This window comes from Neopsephotus bourkii, unplaced genomic scaffold, assembly GCF_033783945.1.
Source record: "Neopsephotus bourkii isolate Nb327-2 ecotype Australia unplaced genomic scaffold, CSIRO-AGI_Nbou_v1 NB_1189, whole genome shotgun sequence".
NCBI classification, from domain to species: Eukaryota; Metazoa; Chordata; class Aves; order Psittaciformes; family Psittacidae; genus Neopsephotus; species Neopsephotus bourkii.
Window position 1 is genome coordinate 2,236,912 of NW_026901674.1, and position 20,007 is coordinate 2,256,918.

A 20,007-nucleotide genomic window follows, 5' to 3' on the forward strand; every position below is an offset into this window, starting at 1 on the left:
TGCCCGTGGCAGGGGGTTGGAACTGGATGAGCTTTAAGGTCCCTTCCAACACAAACCATTCCTGGATTCTATGATATCCCTAAATATAAAAGCCGTTTGAACTCAGCCGTTGCCTGTCAATACCTCTTTGTTTCAAGCTGGCGTTTCACAACTGTACTTCACAACGAAACAAAAGCTGTAATCAGGGCACAACAATAAAAGCCAAAGTCAGCCGCAAACAATGCCTCACCATTCCCATGGCAACTTTTCCCTATCAAACCCTGGCGAGGTCACACGCTCCGCAGCTGCACGAGCCAGAAGCTTTTCAGCCTGCTCTCTATTCACAGTTATTCATACATTTCTATGATGATTTTCACTTAACAGTGTTATACTGGAGTTAATGTAACACAATCAACAGTAGCCTGCACCGCATCCTTCCCCGCTTAGGTCCCGAGCTGACATTTCTGACAGAACTAACTCACTGAGTGCCTGCAGGATGTGGCCTGCCCTTGCACTGAACAGGGAAGGGCCTCTTGGAGAAAGCAGATGTCCCTTTTGCAGTCAAAAAGCTGTGCAATCAAACGCCTTTTCATGATGAATGTGCAAAAGGTGGCACATGAAAACCACAGCAGTCTATGGTTTGCTATGCCTTGACTTTCTCCAGCCTCCCAGACAAGGTCTGAATTACCATGAGTTGTGATAATAGGGCTCAGAAAAGGAGGAAAAATAAGAGATTATTACATTTAAAAGGGGGAATATATCGATAGAATCATAGAATGGTTTGGGTTGAAAAGGACATTAACATCATCTATTTCCAACCTCCTGCCATGGGCAGGGACACCTCCCTCTAGACCTATTTCATTGGAATCAGCAGACATATTGTAGTTTACCATAGGTTCCATCATGGAAGACCAGTATGACCTTCCTTTTGGGGTGGCCTAATACTTCCTGTGTTTGCAATTTAGCAAGGAGACAATTCTGTATAGAATGCACTATATTTGCTTAAGATGACATGCAAACTTTTTAAAATAGCCAGATTCTGTAAGTTGCACTGTTGGCAAAAGTATACTTATGAACTATGCACGTGGTGAGCCAAAAGATGAAGAGCTCAACCACAAACCAATGTGAGATGGAGAGGTCAGCTGCCACCAACGTGGATTTTCCCCTATGAGTTACACAGAGAGTGTGGGTGAGCCCAACAGGGTACATCTCAGCTCTAAACCCTTTAGTTATCAATCTTTGTGCATAGAAACATAACTATAATCATGCCTAATGCCTTGATTTAAGGCAAAACTTACTTTCAGTAGGAAGATGCTAGTAGTTCTAGTGTTACACTGTTGTACGGGTACCCAGGTTACTTAAAGCTCAGCTGAGCTCACTGACTTTGAAGCAATTATGTATTTTCAGTATTCCTTTCTGTGGAGTGTGCAAATGTAGCAGTTGAAAGACACTGTGGTGACAAACAGGTACACTTCAGCTCTGAAGGGATGGGATCACGCGGCTGCTTTCCCGTTCTTCTGCAGTACAAACTAGGTGTGCAAAGCTTACAAAGGACAGAATCTATTTTTTGCCTACCCTGCAATGTCTCAAAGCTTTCAGGGAGAAAGTCTGCACTTCTGCCCCATGCAGTGCCGCTGCCTGCAATTTAGAGGTTGGCTCGGAGCCCAGGGTATTCCAGCAGAATTCTGAGACAGGCACTCATTTCCTCTCCAGTTGCCTCTATTCGTAGTTCTCAAAAGCTGGCAGGTATTCTCACACCATCTTCATGCCTGGCAAAAGTACTGGCAGGCCCCTTCTGTACTGATCCTTTACTCAGGAGCTACTTGTGATTCTCAGCACTGAAACGGGTGAGTTTGGACATTGATTCCTGCTGGGATTCCAGTTACTCAAAATATAGGCTGCAATGAATAACATTTGGTGGGTGACCTGCGGTGATACACACATTTAAGAGCAAGTGTTTATTTCACAAGGTATGGAAACTCTAACACACATGTGTGTAAAAGTAATACCCAAAGGAGTCATATATATCTCTATATGTGTGTATGCAAATACACAGATGTAAACATGCATATCACATATATACCCCATATATAATATCACATCTTGCATGTCATGGCAACAAAGCAGAAATACTCAACAATTCCAAAATATCCCAGTTCTTAACTTTTCTAGTTGTATTTTCATGATGGATAATTTTGCCCAGCAGAGGAAGTTCAGCAAATTTATACATAGGCAGAAATAAAGAGCTGTGAACAAAACCTCACTTCATTGCTCTAAAGAAATTAATTCTGCCTTAGACAAAACGGTTTTGTTAAAACTAATAGTTATGTTACAGTGGAAAACAGGAAAAAGCCTGGCCAGTGAATTACTAAGTGTAGAGCAAAATGCTTTCACTATATGCTCTTTTTTTATGGTTTCAATATTGCAAATTCCATCCACATGCAGTATGCCTCCTGTGCACTATTTTAAGAGGGGTGTTGCTGACTCAGTGGGACTGCTTTTCTTAAAGGCTATGAGCAGGCAAGGTCATCACTCTGCTGACACCTTCAGCATTAGCAACCAAGGAAAACTATTCAGTCATTAAACTTTATCCCAGAGGATGAATGTCTGAGTTTTCTGCAGTGATTGATTAGGTAATGTTAATTAATTAAATTATTTGCCATAATGCAGAGGTAGACAAAAGTTCTATGAGGTTCCTGTCAATAGGGCCTGGGGAAGAACCTCCCTTCATACTCCAGGGTTGCTGATTGCTGTGACTTCAAACACATGACTCTAGATAGACTCTAGGTAGACGCTAGGGTAGACTCTAAGAAATGAGGCTGTCTTCTCCACCTCAGGAGCACAACCTTCAGTTACAGACAGTTTCTGAAGCTTAAGAAGGTAACACTGATCCCTGAGCCATCAGTAGATAATGGGTAAACTCCATCCTCTCCATCCCTGCAGGTGATTAGCTAAAGTGCTGAAGAAGGAGGTTTCCCTACAGCCATTGCCTTATAGTGAAACCATGTGTGTAATGGGCATCTTGAGGGCAACACAGACAAACCTCTTCATACCTCCCAGAGGGAGGAGAGGAGCAGAAGCATTAAAATCCCTGCATATATAAGCACAGAGTTTAATTCAAAAGAGTATTTGCAATATGATTCTATGATTCTAATATGCAGCCTCTAAGTGAGAGCCAAAACTTCATCTCTTCTGCTGTAATTATGTTGACAGAGCCTGGAAATTTAATCTCACATGGAGGGTGAATTCATTCAGCTTCAGCTGTCAGTCACTGGATCTTGTTATTAATGTGATACTGAGGTAGAAAAGCACCCTGATGTAATTGCTGTGTTTAAGTGCTGATACACAATGATGAAGTAATTTCTCAGCCTTTTAAGTACTTCACTGCCCTGAAAGTCATAGTTAAACATTTGAAGTTTGTTAGCAGTAGGAATTTAATATTCTTATGTTGCAGTTGTTTTCCTCATTCCTATGTGCATAGCATTATGCTAAAATACATATGAAGATTCCTTATTTTCCATCAAACAATGAATTTTTATTTTCCTTTCCTCAGTTTTAGATATAAAGTTTATTACTGGAAAACAAAAAGCCCTTTCCCCCTTACTCTGTTTTAGCCCAAAGCCATTCCACAGCAAAAAAAAAAAAAAAAAGTGAATTGTCTTTAAAACACAGTGTCTTTGCAATAAAAAGTGTGAAATGTTTTCTTCAGTTGGGGACTATCTCTTTCATTGCAAAGCTTAAAAGAGGAGAGCTTAATCTTCTTCAGAAAAGGGCGTATTCTCCCCTGAAATATATGCAAACTGCCTGGAGGGCTTTCAGCTTGCATAGTGGTTGCAGCCACTTACTCGGCTCAGGATGGTGCTTTGCTTCTGTCTGTGGCCGGGCTTAGCAATATACACCTCTTGTCAAGGATCTGAGGTGTACGCATGAAGGTATACAACAGTGTAAAGATGATTTATTATTATTAGAAGTGATACCCTATTGAAGCATGCTGAATGTGAGACAGAGGTAATGAGATACACTATTAAATGAGTTCTTCACTGTGCATTATATTACAGAGATAATTTACATTTATATTATATAGTATAGTGCAGAGCAAAGCAGATGGTTCTACTTTCACCTGGAGCCATAACATTATACTTCACCGTAACAGCTCTGAGTCTCAGTCACAGTCACAGTCCAGGATGGGTGGAAGTAAGAAATATTTCATTCAGTTGTAGCAAGATCCCAAAGTACATTGCAATGCCCTGCCCTTGGCACACCCTTCTGACTTAACTGTGGCTAACACTTCCCATGCTGGGGAATTCCTTGGTGATGGCACTTTGGGTTTCTCCATCTGGCCGTGCCTGGTGGCAGGTTGAGGCAATGTGCCAGGCAGTGAAAACCCCACTGTTTGTGCCTCTTGTCAGTATCCACTTATGGATGTGCTCCTTCAGCATGGAGCAGTCCCCACCAGGATGCCCACATAAATGGCAGAGTCTTAGACCAAGGATCTGCAGATGGAGATCCAAGCAGCAACAATCTGAAAATCAGTAATCATAGAATCCTGGAATGATCTGGGTTGGAAAGGACCTGAAAACTCACACAATTCCAATCCCCTGCCATGGGCAGGGACACCTTCCACTAGAGCAGGGACATGCTGAGGCACTGCAGGAGCTGTTCTCCTTCGGGAGCAAAACTCAGCATTGCCTTCAGCATGGAGGACACAGCTTTTCCTGGTTCAAGATTGATGTGCCAGTTTTGTAAGCCTTTAAGGATATATGCTTGAAACAGTTTTACTTTGAAAAGCGAAGAGCTTTCTTCTTTTCTGTAGTCCGGGAGCAATTTGTAGGGCTGGGAAGTAACTGATATTGGTGGCTGTTAAGAAATGGACAAGAATTGATGTGTACTGAGCCCCTTGGCTAACAGTTAACATTGTAACTTTTAAGCTTATAAAACAAAATGAAAAGGCAATTATTAAAATGCTGTTAAAAGTTACAGATATCTCTGTAAAATCCACTGTATTACATTATACAACCACAGATAACGAGCACAACAACCCTGTGCCTAGATTTGAAAAGGAAAATAGAAACTTTGGTTGCCATTTCAGAGTATCTGGAAAGAATGCAAAATGTTTTTGATATTCAGATTTAGAAAATGTGTGAAATCATGAGGTTCTGGTGACATTCCCAAATTCTGGCTTTTTAGCCCATTGGTATCTCCTTCCCAGGTTGTTCCCTGAGCGCTGTTCTACATCTCCAGCAAAAACATTTTGTAATGTCTTAGGTTGGTTTCTGAGCAGAAGAACTGAGATCATTCCTAATCACTCTTCTAACTTACTTGGGTGATGCCTGTCATCCTTCTAGAACAGTCCCAGTTTTCCCACCTCATTGCTTCTGAGGAGCTCCCAGTATCACCCAGCATGATTTGCTTTTTATAACTCCTGTTGTGTCCTCCTGCAATTTCTGCTGCCTCAGTAATGCCACTTTCTATTTACATTGGAGGAAAGATTAAAATTGACCTTTGCAATTAAAGCAACCAGAAATTTGGTCCTGAACTCAACCGAACCTAAGTGCATTTAACTTTAAACTGCTCTAATTTTTAATATAGGAAGGCAAAGTCTTTGCACATTGCACACAGTGAGTTACTGATGTGAACTGAGAGCAAATATTTTGTCATCAAAAGCTGCCCAGCTGGAGTCTTAGCAATTTAAACTACTTGTATCTTTATTCCATTCTCTCTAGGATTTACACTTTCATTGAAGTCAGTGCAAGAATAAGGCTTTTTTATCATGTCCTCATGGTAACAATGCAGTTATGACACTACCCATAAAATCCCATTGCCAACAGTACATGTCCAGAAGCCACCCTGAACTGGCGATGTGGGGGACCTGGAGCCAGTGCCAGTTCCAAGGTGGGGAATGGGGTTTTGCACTGAGATATTAGCCCCTGTGCACGTGGCAGAGTGAGTACCTACCACAGGGGGTAATAGTGGCCTCTTCTTGGCCACCAAGGCCAAGGTTTTAGGAGATAGTTTTTCTCTGGAGCCCTTTTTCCAAGCCCTGTAGCCATCAACGTACACTCATAGCTGAACATGGATGAAGTTGGACCACTGCTAAAAATGATTTAACTGACAATGCACTCAGCACTGCTCCAGATACAGCTCTAGCTTGTCTGGCTTTTCAGCATTGCCTTTCTCTCCACTGATTTTCCACTCTTGCTAAAACCAGCTCCACAGGTTGTGGCAATAGCTTCAAGGGGTTGTGCAAACAGCAGCATTGCCAGGTCATCTGCAGCTCTGCTCAGCCAGTGGCAACGCCGGCATCTCTGCTAGCTGCAATCTGTCATCCTAAAGCAGACAGATGCTGACAGATGTTCTCATGCCTAATGCTACCTTTGCTGTCAAACTGCTGTGCTCATCCAGCCATAATTTATCTAAGTTAGCCAGGTAGCTTCATATTTCAAAGCTAGAGACCCTATTTCCATGGTAAGTGGATTGGAGTGGTTTTTTCCCCTGATACCTCCTGACAATTCCACAGGGTGCATTGGGATGCTCTGTGGTATTTTGAGCAATTGAGGACACTTGGTGTATTGAAATGTGTCCCTGCTTATGGCAGGGGGTTGGAACTGGATGAGCTTTAAGGTCCTTTCCAACACAAACCACTCTGGGGTTCTATGAGTCTATGTTTCTCATGGCACATGTTGGGAGAGAGCAGAGGTGAACCTAGGGAGCAGCCGCAAGCCACACTGGGACACAAACCTGCCCTGAAGGGAACAGCCCTGCGGGGTTGCCTGATGTAGTTGCAAGTAGTGGCACGCTTATCTACCAGCTTCCAAGCCTGGAACTTGTTTTACACTTTGAGGGTAGTGGATAAAAAAGTGTTTCATTCACTCAGCAAATGGATCCCTTGTTTGGAGTCATATGGTCATTTATCATTTTGCACCTCTTTCATCTGAGAAATTAGCAATGGACACAGGGGAGCTTCAACATTGCTTCTCCTGGGAGAAGCCTGGGATCATGTTATGGCTCTTTGATCTGCAGGAGCAGTGGTACTCACAGCCTGGACCTATGCCTGCCTGCTGGGGAAGCATCCGCCTCCTTTGAGGTTAGAGAGCCTTTGAGGTTAAGGACTCCTATGCCCTTCATTTAAGCTTTTTAAATGAAGACACTCCTGTTAATGCCATAAAAATGCTGTTTACTAAGAAATCAAGGACTAGCGGGCCATGATAGGAAGCCGGTTTAGTCCACAAAATGCAAGAGCCGCGATAAGGAAGAACAAAGGACAGAAGGAAAAAAGGCAGAAATCATGGCTAACAATTACATGACTAACCCACTCACTCCTCTGCAGCGATTAAATATTAAACTCCCACAAGCTAAGTAAACAACAAAAAAAGTACCCTCTGAATTTCCCCAAGGCTTTGTCTTTGCAGCAAGGTCTGAACCTGAGGGACGAGTGCAGTCGCATCCTCTGCTGAGCCCCCTTCTGCAATAGGGATGCCTGTACTGGGGGTGTCTCTAACGAGGGTGTCTGTACTTGGGGTGCCTGTAATGGAGGTGTGTGTAAAGGGGGTGTCTGTAATGGGGGCATCTGTGGCCAAGCTGGTTTCAGCCTGGGGTTGCAAGCGCTCTGTGCATATAGCTCCTATACCATACCTATAGATGCAGCAGGGTATCAAAAGCTCTGTCCCTCTGCAGAGCAAGGGGCTCTACCTTATCTGCATGGGTTCTAGCCCAAAGAGGCAAAATGGTACCTCTTTTTTCTTCATACAAAGCAATCACTTGAGTTTACACCTCCTTACCTGTTATAACCCCACTAGCTTGTCCTCCTTTAGCTTCATTTTATTCATCAGGCAGATCCCAGGCACATGCAGATTGCCTCTAGCCTGAAATTTGACTTTTGCTACATATATCACCTCTCTGTTTGCCAGCACCACTTTAATTATTCCAGCTTCAAAAAGCACAAAGAGATTTTAAATCACCCCAGATTACAAAGCAAGGAGCTGAATTTACAGAGCAGCCTTGCCAAAGCAAAGCCCGCAGAAGGGGTTCTCTCATAGGTGGACTCAAACCACCACTTTATCAAAGCAAAGAACGGAGCAGCCGGCTTCCCACGCGGCTCCCGTCCAGGCTCTGGCTCCTGTCCCCACAGGAACCCAGCTTCCCTCGGGAATGCAGTGCCTGCATGCACAGGCATGCCAGAGCGAGCAGCGTGCAAACAGATCTTTCTTTCCAGGGTCCCACAATGTGCTTGCTTAACGAAAAGCTCGGCTTCCCACCTCCGCTTTGGTCTGCCGCCCGTGTTTGTGTTGTGGGCTGTAAACGGGGTCAGCAGAAGTTGCTGAGATTGTGATTCAGTTTCTTCCTGGGGACAGCAGTGAGTCACTGCAAGGAGGGTAGGGGATGGATTACTGGCAGGGAAGGCTCTGAGGTGGTGTTATCCCCGAGGAAGGTGACTGGGGCAGCTGGAGAAATGGGACTGAAAGTCCCCAGTGGTGACAATGAAGACTTCCCCACTGGAGCATCTCCACTGTCATCTGAGCAGCAAAGCAGCAGGCAGGTACCCAGGGAATTCTGGCGTCATGATGAGACTCTGTGAAAGAGCTAGGATATGATCCCAAGTCACCACTTTTATGCATGTAGAGTAGGGAAACGGAAGTGTCCTGGCTGCACACCTGTTCACAAATACCCCAGCTTTGTTAAATCACCACGATAAAACCAGACACATGAAAAATCAGATGTGCAAAAAGGATTTCTGTTTGCAAAATCTCTATATATCCCACTTCCAAATCTCACCTCTGAACACCACCACTTGGAAAGAAACAAGGCATCTGAAATCAAAATGGAAAGTATGTTGTCAGAAATGTTTATTTCTTTGTGGCCAAATCCATGTGGCACTGACCAGGATGGGGCTGTAGCACAATGAGACTATTGCTCAGCAGAACTAAAAGCAAGACTAGCCAATTGCACCCAGTTGAGTTATGTCTAATAAGCTCATTCAACCACATGTAAGGCTATATTAAAACCTATATCATATTTTTCATGTTTGCAATAAACTATGGGCCTATTTGCAGCTGAGGAATATGATTCAGTTAATGAGAAGTGGTATATTAAGTTCAACTGCTTAAACAAATGTATGTGCAAACAACAGTGCTGGATTAAGGATTAGTTTTAAGGAGTGAAAATGTAGAGCTTTAAGGGATTTAGAGGCTGAACATAGAATCATAGAATCAACCAGGTTGGAAAAGACCTTTAAGATCATCCAGTCCAACCGTTCCTCAGCACTGCCAAGACCACCACTAACCCATGGCACTGAGGGCCTCGTGTACACGGTTTGTGAACACTTGCAGGGACGGTGACTCCAGCCCTGCCCTGGGCAGCCTGTTCCAATGCCTGAGCACCCTCTGGGGCATGAATTGTTCCTCAGCTCCATCTAAACCTGCCCTGGTGCAGACTGAGGCCGTTTTCTCTTGTCCTGTCTCCTGTTATGTGGGAGCAGAGACCGACCCCCACCTCTCTCCATCCTCCTGTCAGGCAGTTGTAGGCAGCGATCAGGTCTCCCCTGAGCCTTCTCTTCTCCAGACTGAACCCCCCAGGTCCCTCAGCCCTTCCCCATCACACTTGTGCTCCAGGCGCTGCACCAGCTCCGTTGCCCAGAGGAAAAGTAAACAGAAATTGAAGCTGTGGCTGCCCCATCCCTGGCAGTGCTCAAGGCCAGGTTGGACACAGGGGCTTGGAGCAAGCTGCTCTAGTGGAAGGTGTCCCTGCTCGTGGCAGAGGTTGGAACTGGATGAGCTTTAAGGTCCCTTCCAACACAAACCAGGCTGGGATTCTATGAAAAGGTAAAACAGGAGAGGAAAGGAAAAGGGCAGGGAGAAGTAAAAACAAATAAAATAAAGAAAAGGAACTTACAGAGCAGACATAAAGCCAGGAGTTTACCAGGAAGAAAACAAAAACAAATGGAGACTCGGTTGTCCCCTTTCAGATGGTGATGGTGAAACAGTAAAACCTCACTGGAACCCAGCACGGTCACTTCAGTTCATCTCCCCTGGAGAGCCTCATAAAACCAGCACTATGTACCCAAAGATACGGAAAACGGCGAGTACCAGTGAGTGTAATCTGTTTTCTGTCATCGGATGGAGGTCATGACTTTGATATTTTCCACCAGACTGGCCCAGTTTGAGTGTCAGGCTGTTTGTTTGTTTACAAATAGAGAACTGTCTCCGACATCTGTCTGCATTCTCCTAGCAGCTACCTCATGTTTCTTGCAACTTCCCACCCTTGCCCACAGACCTTTCTTGGAAGGTTAGTTTAGCTTGTGTTCATTAGAACACCCTTCAGCTGAGCTCACTTAACACAACACCAGCATGACAGAACTGCAAGGGGTGAAAACTGCCTTAGCCTTTATGTAATGTTTTGCTAATTTTAACAAACAGGTTGAGTGGTAGGAGCTGGTGGGGATGCTGAAAAGCCATGAAGAGATTAGTTATTCGTTAGATTATGACATAGTCAGATATTTCTGGAAACGTCTGGATTTCTAGAAATACAGATGAAATCATAACCAGATCAGAGCGCAGCTGTGCAGAGAAGAGGAAGCTCTGTTTTCACCTCCATCGTCAGGCCCAAATTAGTCCAACACTAGTTGGAGAAGTGATGTGTTCACTTGGCTTTACACCAGCTAGAGCAGAAACCTGTGAAATGGCCACAGGCTGGGGCTGGGTACTGAGTCCTTGGAGCACCTCCTAGCTCGTCCCTGTGTGCATCCCACAGCAGGGTCAACCTGCAGCTCCCCTCCTGGGGCATCCCTTGGGGTTACCTAGTGCTGCAGCAGGAAGGAAAATTAACTTGGGAAATACACAGAAACCACCAGGTCAAAGCCTTGAGTGGAAACTTTGCAAAGAAACAAGTTGTTCTCTACATGGCCAAGTAATCCAGCTTACGTATTTGTGTCTGACCCTTACCCTCACCCACTGTGGGGTTCCCATGTCCTCCTGGCTGTCCCCTGGGGCGGGCAGCCAAGGACCACATGTCCTCACCACCAGCATCCCAACACACATCTCTTCTCACCATCCCCTGCCAACTTTTATCCTATAGGCAGGGATGTCATTATCTTTGGGATGTCTTGGGCTCTTGCAAATTTGATCTTAATTAGCTAGCAGGTTCTGATAAAAGGTATTTTAGCCTTAATTCTGCTTCAAAATTGGCTTCTGTGTAAGAGCACGTGAAAAATTGTGTGTGAGCTTGGGAGCTTACTGCCTAGACAAATATCTACTGCTATCCCTAAATGGTTTACATTTCCTACAACATGTCAATGTTGTAACTGTATGACAAATTGAACAGGGGGTTTATCGAACTGTCTCTAGGCACAATTTACACGTAAATACTCAGCCAACTGCTAAAGCCTCTATAGAAATGATTGCCTTAAATTTCCTTTCAAAATTGTGATTTAGTGCAAACACACTGCTATTATTTTTAATTTAGCAAGCAAAAAATAAACTTTAAGCTGCAGAAATGTGCACATGCTCTTGGGCTGACTGTTTTCCTGACCTCAGAATTACTATGAAACATGTATTTTCAATACTAAGAATCTTGAGACTAGATGTATTTAGAGGAATGAAAGCCTGACCAGAATGATAAATGAATCAGGCTTAATCAGAAATAAACAGTGACCTATTCATAGCAGTTTCAAAAAGGCAAGAATTTTGCAGATGTTGTTAGGTCAAGTTATATAAAAAGACAGTTTACAACGGGCAGAATGTGTGTGCTAGAGTCAAGGGAAGTCTTCACAGACACATGTTTTTCCCATAGCTACGTGACTTTATTCCCCAGTAGCCTGGCTTCATTTGGATACATGCTCCTTTTCATCTCTGACCATTGCACCATCCCCTTAGTGGTGGGATTGCTGGAGAGCACAGTGAGTACTTGGAGGGACACAGGGAGTTGACATTTAAGCTTAAATCCCTTAAGACACCCCAATCCATATTTATGGGAGGGGTGCCCAGTGCGGAGTAAAACCTGCCCCAGGAACCCTTGTGATGGCCAGCACAGGGGTGATGGTTGCAGTGCCCTGATTTTGAGCAATGTCAAACATTGTTCTGATGTTTCCATCAATGCCTCCATGGTGCCTGCTCCTTGTGTGTGGGAAACACTTTCCCAGAAGGAAGCTCTGGCTCCCATGGGCAAGGCCTGGAAATGAAATGTTGAGAGCCCTGTGTCTGGAGTCCAGCAGGAATGAAAGCTCATCTAGAGCTGGAGCCCAGTTTTCTCCCATCTCAAGCGATGGGAGAGTCAGGCAAAGGACTGCAGTTCAAGCAGCTGGGGTAAAGCCAAGATGAGCTTTTAAAGTGCCCATGAATCGACATGGGTTTTCATTTGAAAACTCTGATTATAGAGCATCTGCACCGAAGCCCAGAACACCAGAACCTGTCCACTGGCTTGGAGCCCAACACATGCTCCATTAAACCCCATTTAATTTATTCTAAATAAATAAGTGGCATCCTTTATGGCACCATAATATATCTCAGGTAGTGTCTCTGCTGTTTTTAAAGTAAAAGAAGAAGGGAGGGAGATTGATAGCTGATGTTTCATGCGCTGAAAGGCAGAATTAATCATAACCCAGGTACAGGATGGCACTGCTGCATCACTTCTGGCTGAGCCTGCCTTTATGTATATCATGTGTTGCACAATATTTCAGCTGCAACACCAACACTTTGGAATACACTTACCCTGCAAAGAACAATCTATACCCAAGGTGTGGATCTAATGGCATTAAACAAGATCCCTGGCTCTGAAACAGGCTGTGTTTTGTCCCCTCTGGAGCCAGAAGGGTTGCATGGGTGGCTGCAAAAGTCAGACCTGCAAGGACCAGAGACAGCCAAGAGTTGTGCACTGAAGTTCAAAGTGTAGGAGTGGGGTAGGAGGACGGGACATAGGCTGGAGGGTCAGAAAGGGTAAAGATTATCATGCAAACTCATAAGGATTTACAAGAACAGTTACACAAATGATCTACATTAGGCTCATTCATGGGTTTTGTCAAGTTAGAGCCCACTTGCAAAATCCTCAGTCAAAAAGAAATTAGCAAACTGTGGCCCTGTGCTAGAGCTGAGTCATGAAAAACACCCCCAAACTTTCTCTTCCTACAATCTAGAGCCAGGTTTTGTCATCCAAGCCCAGGACTTAATGCAGAGGAAATTGCCAATTTTCAGCAAGAGCCTACAGGTAATGGAAATGGACTGGTGATCAAATTGACCTTTCAAACGAGTGTGACACAAGGATAAGCTGCAGTTGCTTATTTTCAGTCTGTGACAAACATGATTAGTGACTAAACTGATAGCTCCCACCTTACCGACCGCACCAGGTGCTAAAATCAGTTCTCGTTCAAGAGAGGAAACAATAGGACAGACTCAAGGAGATGGAAGAAGGTGAGCATGGCTGGAATGGATGGATGGGAGCCACGCTTCACCGGCTGCACCCAAACCAGGTGGTATTAGAGGAATTTATCTAACTGTAGCTGTATTAGAGGAATTTATCTAACTTATTAGTAATTTAAAATTCTCAGATCTAACTTATTAGTAATTTAAAATTCTCAGATGACTTCTGGCTATGCATTTGCTTTGGCAAAACAGCTGCAATCTCATTGCTTTGAACTTGAAGCAAAAAGACGGGTTTGGGTTTTCTTAAATGAGGATGGGGTAGCTCTAGGCACTTTGTTTTCCTGCCATGAAGCAGACAGGGTCTAATCTGTACCTGACATCTGAGTTTTGCAGACAAGGTGAAAAGAAACACATCTGACTTCTGAGTAACTGTTCAAAAGTCCTGACGCAGACACACACACAGAGGAACCACAGACAATGTCTCTGAGAGAGCCCTTTGCAAAAGCTACGCAAGCAATTCACAGGTCTTCACAGGAACTTGGTATTTTGCTGGGGAGCATAATCTTTTCTAATACTGTTAATTTTTATAAGCCTTTTCTTGTCTGGTGGTTAGACCACAGGTCTACAAGTCATAACACAGGCATACCAGCCCCCCTCTTCGTTAGCCTCGTGTCTCACCTCAAGCAAGACACTTACATCGTTACATTTCTCTGACCCTTCAGCTCTAAAACTATAATATATTTGCCTATCTCTGTTGCCCAACTGAATTAACATCTGCAGAGTGCTTTGGGCTGTCAGAGGAGAGACATCATTTATTAGTGTAATTTCTGATTCGGTTACACCCACACAACCTGCTTGTTCATGTGGAACGGCGTCATTTCTCTGACTTCCTCTCTGTGCAAAGGCTTGGTGTTATCTGCGTTAGGAAGTACGATTAAGGAAAGAAGTGTGCCTCTTTTTAAAGTCTTTTTTTGAAGATATATCTACTTATCGTGTGCTTTCCCTTTCACAGAAGTCGTTCTAATTTAGTCTAGGCTGAAACCCTTTTTTCAGTGAGTTACCTTCCTGAGACAGCCAATCAACATTTTCCATGAGGCCTGGAGTCCATGTGCCACCAATATCTTCTCTGAAGTGCAAAGCATCTCATTTTGACACCAATGGCAGTAAAAATTAAGGGAACTCAAATACTCCAAATTGGACCTTGGGTGGAACGATTCTTGTGGAAGTTGTCTATGCTCTGGCATCCCTTGTAGAAAGCACTGGTGTTGATGTTCAAAGTGTTTTATTTACAGAATCCGTGTTTATCAACCTATCAGTCTAGCTAATAGTGACCATTGGAATACTCTGTATCTTCTAGAAAGAACCAAGTTAATTTAATGGTCATCTGCAGACATGAGGATCAATGGAAAATGACCGAAGAACTAAGTTTAGCAAAGAAACATGTCAGCAGTCTGTTGAATCAGCTCTGTAAAACAAACTTCTGGATGTTGATATAAGGTTTTGAAGTCTTACGTGCTGACAGGCCCTGGTGTTTGCCTACTAATGGCAAAAGCATTGTATTTGTCATCAACTGAAGAGCAATAATTGGAGACAGCATTTTTGTCATGGACTCCATAAGTGTTGCAACAAGGCTGATGTTTCTCTGGTACTCCGTGTCTGCCATCACATTTTAAAACTCATGGACTATGACAGTTTTTATGTCATATCACAGCCCAAGTAATTTCACATGCAATAAGCATTTACTTGCCACAAATTCCATCAGTGTTTAGATACAGCAAGAATAACTGTGGGAGAGTTCATCCTTTTCCAAATGCCTTTTGCAAGAGGGCTGTCTCACTGGATTTTGGGTGAGCTGATCAGTACCTGTCTGTGTGGCTGACTCTCTGAAGAGGCAATGAATAAAATTCAGGCAAAAATCTGTAATGCATATGGGAAAACTGACTGCCAAATATTGTGTGAACTGGTAACTGCAATTTAGGTAGGGAGATTGTATCCCCTAGTTACACGTGGCTTTTTTCAAGTATAAACAGAGATAAAGTTCTCCACAGTGTTTTCAGTGGGAGTGAAAATACTAAGTGCCATGCCAAGGTTTGCAAAATGCATTTGATTTCCCTACCATTTTTGCTGCTAGTTCAAATTAATGAGATGCTGTAGATTTTGACCCAGGATCATGGCATTCTGCAAGCCTGTTGTGTGCAGGGTAAAGTAGACTGTGTTTCTGTGAAAAGCAAAAAGATTCTCTGATAGGGATTTCCATCCCTGCCAGCAATGCTGGAAAACACATTGGTGAGGACCAGGCAAACATTTTCTCTACCATTCTGAATGAGAGATGCACATTCCAAATCTGGACACCTCACTGGTGTTTCCAGGGCTCGTACCACACCTAAACTTGGCTCTGCAAATGCAAATTATCAGATGCTTGGGTAAGAAGGAAGATCACTTTTGGTTGAAAACGTATCTCTTCCATGCTGCTTTGGTGTTCAGCCTCCTTTTGAACTACTCCTGTGCCAGCCCAGCCCTGTAAGCACAGTTTCTCTTGGTGAGCATTGACACTGAGCCTAAGTACCAAGACGTCTGGAAACCCCCGAGCAGCAGCAGGCTGGCAGCTCAACCCATGTGCTGCAAAGGAAACCTATTCACCACCATCACCAATATTATTAATCAGCCCACGTTTGCTCAGACAGGAAATTGTTACTGACCACTTTAATTTTACTAAACAAATGAAACCACCCCATTACTCATTCAAATCTAATAAACCACAGAACGCAGAGGAGGAAGCGAGCACTTGAAAACGGCTTGGAGAAAAGTTCTCACTTTGTTTTGCCATTTAATTAAAGCCAGGCTCTTTACAGGAAAGGGAATAATTAAACGGCAGCAACATGTGTGCTTGGATAATCTTCTCCATCGGCATCTCAACATGCCACTTGCTATCGAAGGCAGAGGGGCTTTTCCTGCTGATCTTTACATTCCCATAGTGTTACCTGCTCTTCAGGAAGAAAAGAATTAGAAAGTACATTGAGTACCAGAACAGATCTCTTCTGTCATGCCCTGTTAGGTGGTATGGGGCTTTCTTAAGAAGAAACTTAATGCCTACAGATGTTCAAAAGGCAACTTCCCAAAGATGGGCCCTGGAAAACACCTGGCATCCAGCTGTTTCATCAATGCTTTGGCATTTCCTGACCATCAACCGTTTAAAACATCAACAAAATATCATTGCAGTTTTAATATTTGCAGTTCTAGCACTAGTTCAATATGTGATATGATTTGTATGCTTATGTAAATATTGCCTTTGCAGACAGAAGGCAGAAAAAGCATGAATGTACTTGCACCACAGAGAGCGACTGCTGTAATTGTTTGCCTTTCTTCTCAACATCAAATTACTACTTTAAATGAAAGTAATTTCACAAACAGGCAGAAATGCTGTTTTTTGCTATGGGAATTCTTACTTCAGCATAAAAGCTGTGTGATGAAGCTTCATGTTTAACTGATTCTACCTGAAAGAAGACATCATGAATGGGAATTATTCCTTTGTGGGGTTTTTTCTGCTCCTAAAAGATTAAAGAAATAAAACCCTGGTACCAGATAATCTCAATAAAGGGCAAATACCATAGAATCATACAATCCTGGAGTGGTTTGTGTTGGAAGAGGCCTTAAAGCTCATTCAGTTCCAACCCCCTGCCATGGGCAGGGGCACCTTCCACTAGAGCAGCTTGCTCCAAGCCCCTGTGTCCAACCTGGCCTTGAACACTGCCAGGGATGGGGCAGCCACAGCTTCTCTGGGCACCCTGTGCCAGCGCCTCAGCACCCTCACAGGGAAGAACTTCTTCCTAACATATAATCTAGATCTACCCTCTTGGAAGTTTACAGCCATTCCCCTTGTCCGGTCATTAAATGCCCTTGTAAAATTCCCTCTTCAAAATAGCACAATGAAACTACCAAGCCACATGTATTTGTAGTGCTGCAAAGGCCATGAAGGCATTTCCAAGTAGATACAAGTTTGTTCCTGTCTGTACAACACGTCCTCTTTGGGATTGCTGGTGTTTGGCTTCTTCATGCTCAGGGGGACAGACAGTCCTTGCCAATTTGGAGCTGGCATCTCACCTGGTTTGCTGTACACAATCTACTGCAGTCTTAATCCAACACCCACGGGAAGGAAGTCAGCAGGAAGATGTATTAATTGCATTGCATATGAAAGAAGCCCACGTATTTGGTCCAGGATGAAGTGGTGTCTGATAAGAGAAATCATTTCTGCTACCATGCATGGGCCATGTTATCCACACAATGCAAGTATGGAGGCCTCTTTCCTTCCCCACCATGAATATGCAGCAAAATGGGATGCGATCTGCTCTACTTCCCATTCTTCAAAATATTGTCCCTACCACTTCAGTTAGTCTTACTTAATTTGTTTTGCTCTTTGGAAGGAATTACAGATTTGACATCCTAGAAAACAGCTGTCATTTTTACAGGAAGAAAAAGTATGTGATTCATAATTTTCCAGAAATATGCACATTACACATGTAGCATATTGGCACCTCCTGAAAACCACGCTAAATCTTGAAACTTGGACCGTATTGTTTCTGTTTCTCGGCTTTACGTACCTGTTCAAACACACACCAAATCTCCCAGATCACAATGAAAAAGTCTTTGTTCTCTCTCGTCCCATCACCATTCGTGGGCTGAAAGGAATGTGGTGCACCTCACAAAGAAAAGGGTTTAAAACAGTGCCATTTTGTGATGGCATTTTCCAGTGGCACAGAAGGTCCAAGCTGATGGAGTGTCAGGAGCTGCAGGACAGATTTTTTGCTAAGCCAGAACATGCAAACGAAGTTCATAAAGTAATTCTAATTCAGTGCTTAAGTTCAGTAATAACTTTCTTCTTGTTTGGTTTTGTTTCTTTTACGTATTTAAAAGCAGCATCCTCAGCTCACCTCACCAGAAGCCATTGGATAAAACACTCTGGTAAAACCTGTACGTTGTGACCCTTAGGAAGGATGGTGAAGAACAGCAATGGTTCTTTGTCATGGCCAAGACGACGCTCGGCTCCATCTTTGTTCTTGTCAATTTGGGAAGAGAACTTGCACATGTTGTACAGCGTGAAAAAACCCTCACAAATACTGGAAAAAAAGCATTAATAATTAAATACAGTGAGTGTTTCATAAGGTGCCAGTGGACACACTCAGTCTCAGAAGAAATAGCTGGATGCTTTGAATAATGCATTCTTCAGAACCTTCAAAATTATTTATGAAGTGCATGTAAGGACAGCAGTAGTCTATCCACTAAGCTAAAAATGGCTTGCTGTCTGTCCTCTACTTTTTAGCATCATTTGCAGGATACCCTGTACCATCAGGTGTATCACCAGAGCTATTTTGTACATGCAATAGGGAAGTAAAAGCTTTGCAGTTCAGAGGTTGTTTAGAAACTTCTTCTGGCACAAATTTCACCAGCACTTCAAGGCACTTTGGAAGGATGAAATGCAAAAAGCAGTAATCACAGAACCCCAGACTGGTTTGCGTTGGAAGGGACCTTAGAACTCCTCCAGTTCCAACCCCTGCCACAGGCAGGGACACCTTCCACTAGAGCAGCTTGCTCCAAGCCCCTGTGTCCAACCTGGCCTTGAGCACTGCCAGGGATGGGGCAGCCACAGCTTCTCTGGGCACCCTGTGCCAGCGCCTCAGCACCCTCACAGGGAAGAGCTTCTGCCTAAGGGCTCATCTCAGTCTCCCCTCTGGGAGGTTCAAGCCATTCCCCTTGGCCTGTCCCTACAGGCCCTTGTCCCAAGCCCCTCTCCAGGTTTCCTGCAGCCCCTTTAGGCACTGGAGCTGCTCTAAGGTCTCCCCTTCAGGAGCCTTCTCTTCTCCAGGCTGCCCCAGCCCAGCTCTCTCAGCCTGGCTCCAGAGCAGAGCTGCTCCAGCCCTTGACTGTATTTGTGTTTCAAGGAATAACCTCCAACATCTGCTATTTCTGTTCTGCAAATGATTCTCCCATCTCACTGTCTAGCTCGATGCCACCCTGACATCCTGTGTTACTACGTATTATTAAGACAGTGGCATTTCCTTGATCTGAAACTGTATGTTCCTATCACTTCTTGCTGAAGAGTAACTTTGGTGCAAGTAAATAGCAGCCTTCAAAGGGAGATTTCACTGCTGAGCTGTTTAACCTGGCTTGCTGCAGCTCTGGAAGTCCCTGAACACTCAGTGCCAACAAAGCAGTTTCTCACCTATTTTTCCCTACAGATCCTTACCCAGCCATGCTTTCAGTGAAGGGGACAAGGGAGCCCCATCTAGGCCTGGTTTCCCTCTGTAAATGCTTTTTTGCCACCCCTGGGCTGCAGGAGCCTGTGAGGGCACTCCAGCAGCACAGGTAACAGATTTACCAACACGAGAACCTCTTTATGCAAGTGCTGAGGCTCCTCTTCCTCTCGCACCACCTCCATAGCAGTTACAAGGAGTGATGGTATGATGGTGTGTAGCCTTTAAACAAAGAAAAACCACCAAGCCCCAACTTTCAGAGCATTTTTGGAATCCTTTCCAGTGAACCTCATCCTTCATGTTTGCTTTAACAATTGTTTAAGCAGTTTTTGCTTGCTTAAGCAACTAGATTTATATCCTGGATCTGTAAATAAAACTGTAACTGTGCGCTTTCCTATAGCTACTTCTACCATGATTACTGCAACATAAAA

At 43.9% G+C, this 20,007-nt stretch overlaps 1 protein-coding gene and 1 long non-coding RNA gene across 2 annotated transcripts in view; one reads left to right on the forward strand and one right to left on the reverse strand.

Moving 5' to 3' along the window:
• LOC133218118 (uncharacterized) overlaps window positions 1–20,007 on the reverse strand; it is a 161,204-nt gene that overhangs the window by 7,230 nt on the left and 133,967 nt on the right. The window lies entirely within an intron of this gene.
• Window positions 1,754–3,687, forward strand: LOC133218123 (uncharacterized). The gene is made up of 2 exons (XR_009727055.1): window positions 1,754–1,826; window positions 2,923–3,687. It is a non-coding gene; the product is annotated as an uncharacterized LOC133218123 (long non-coding RNA).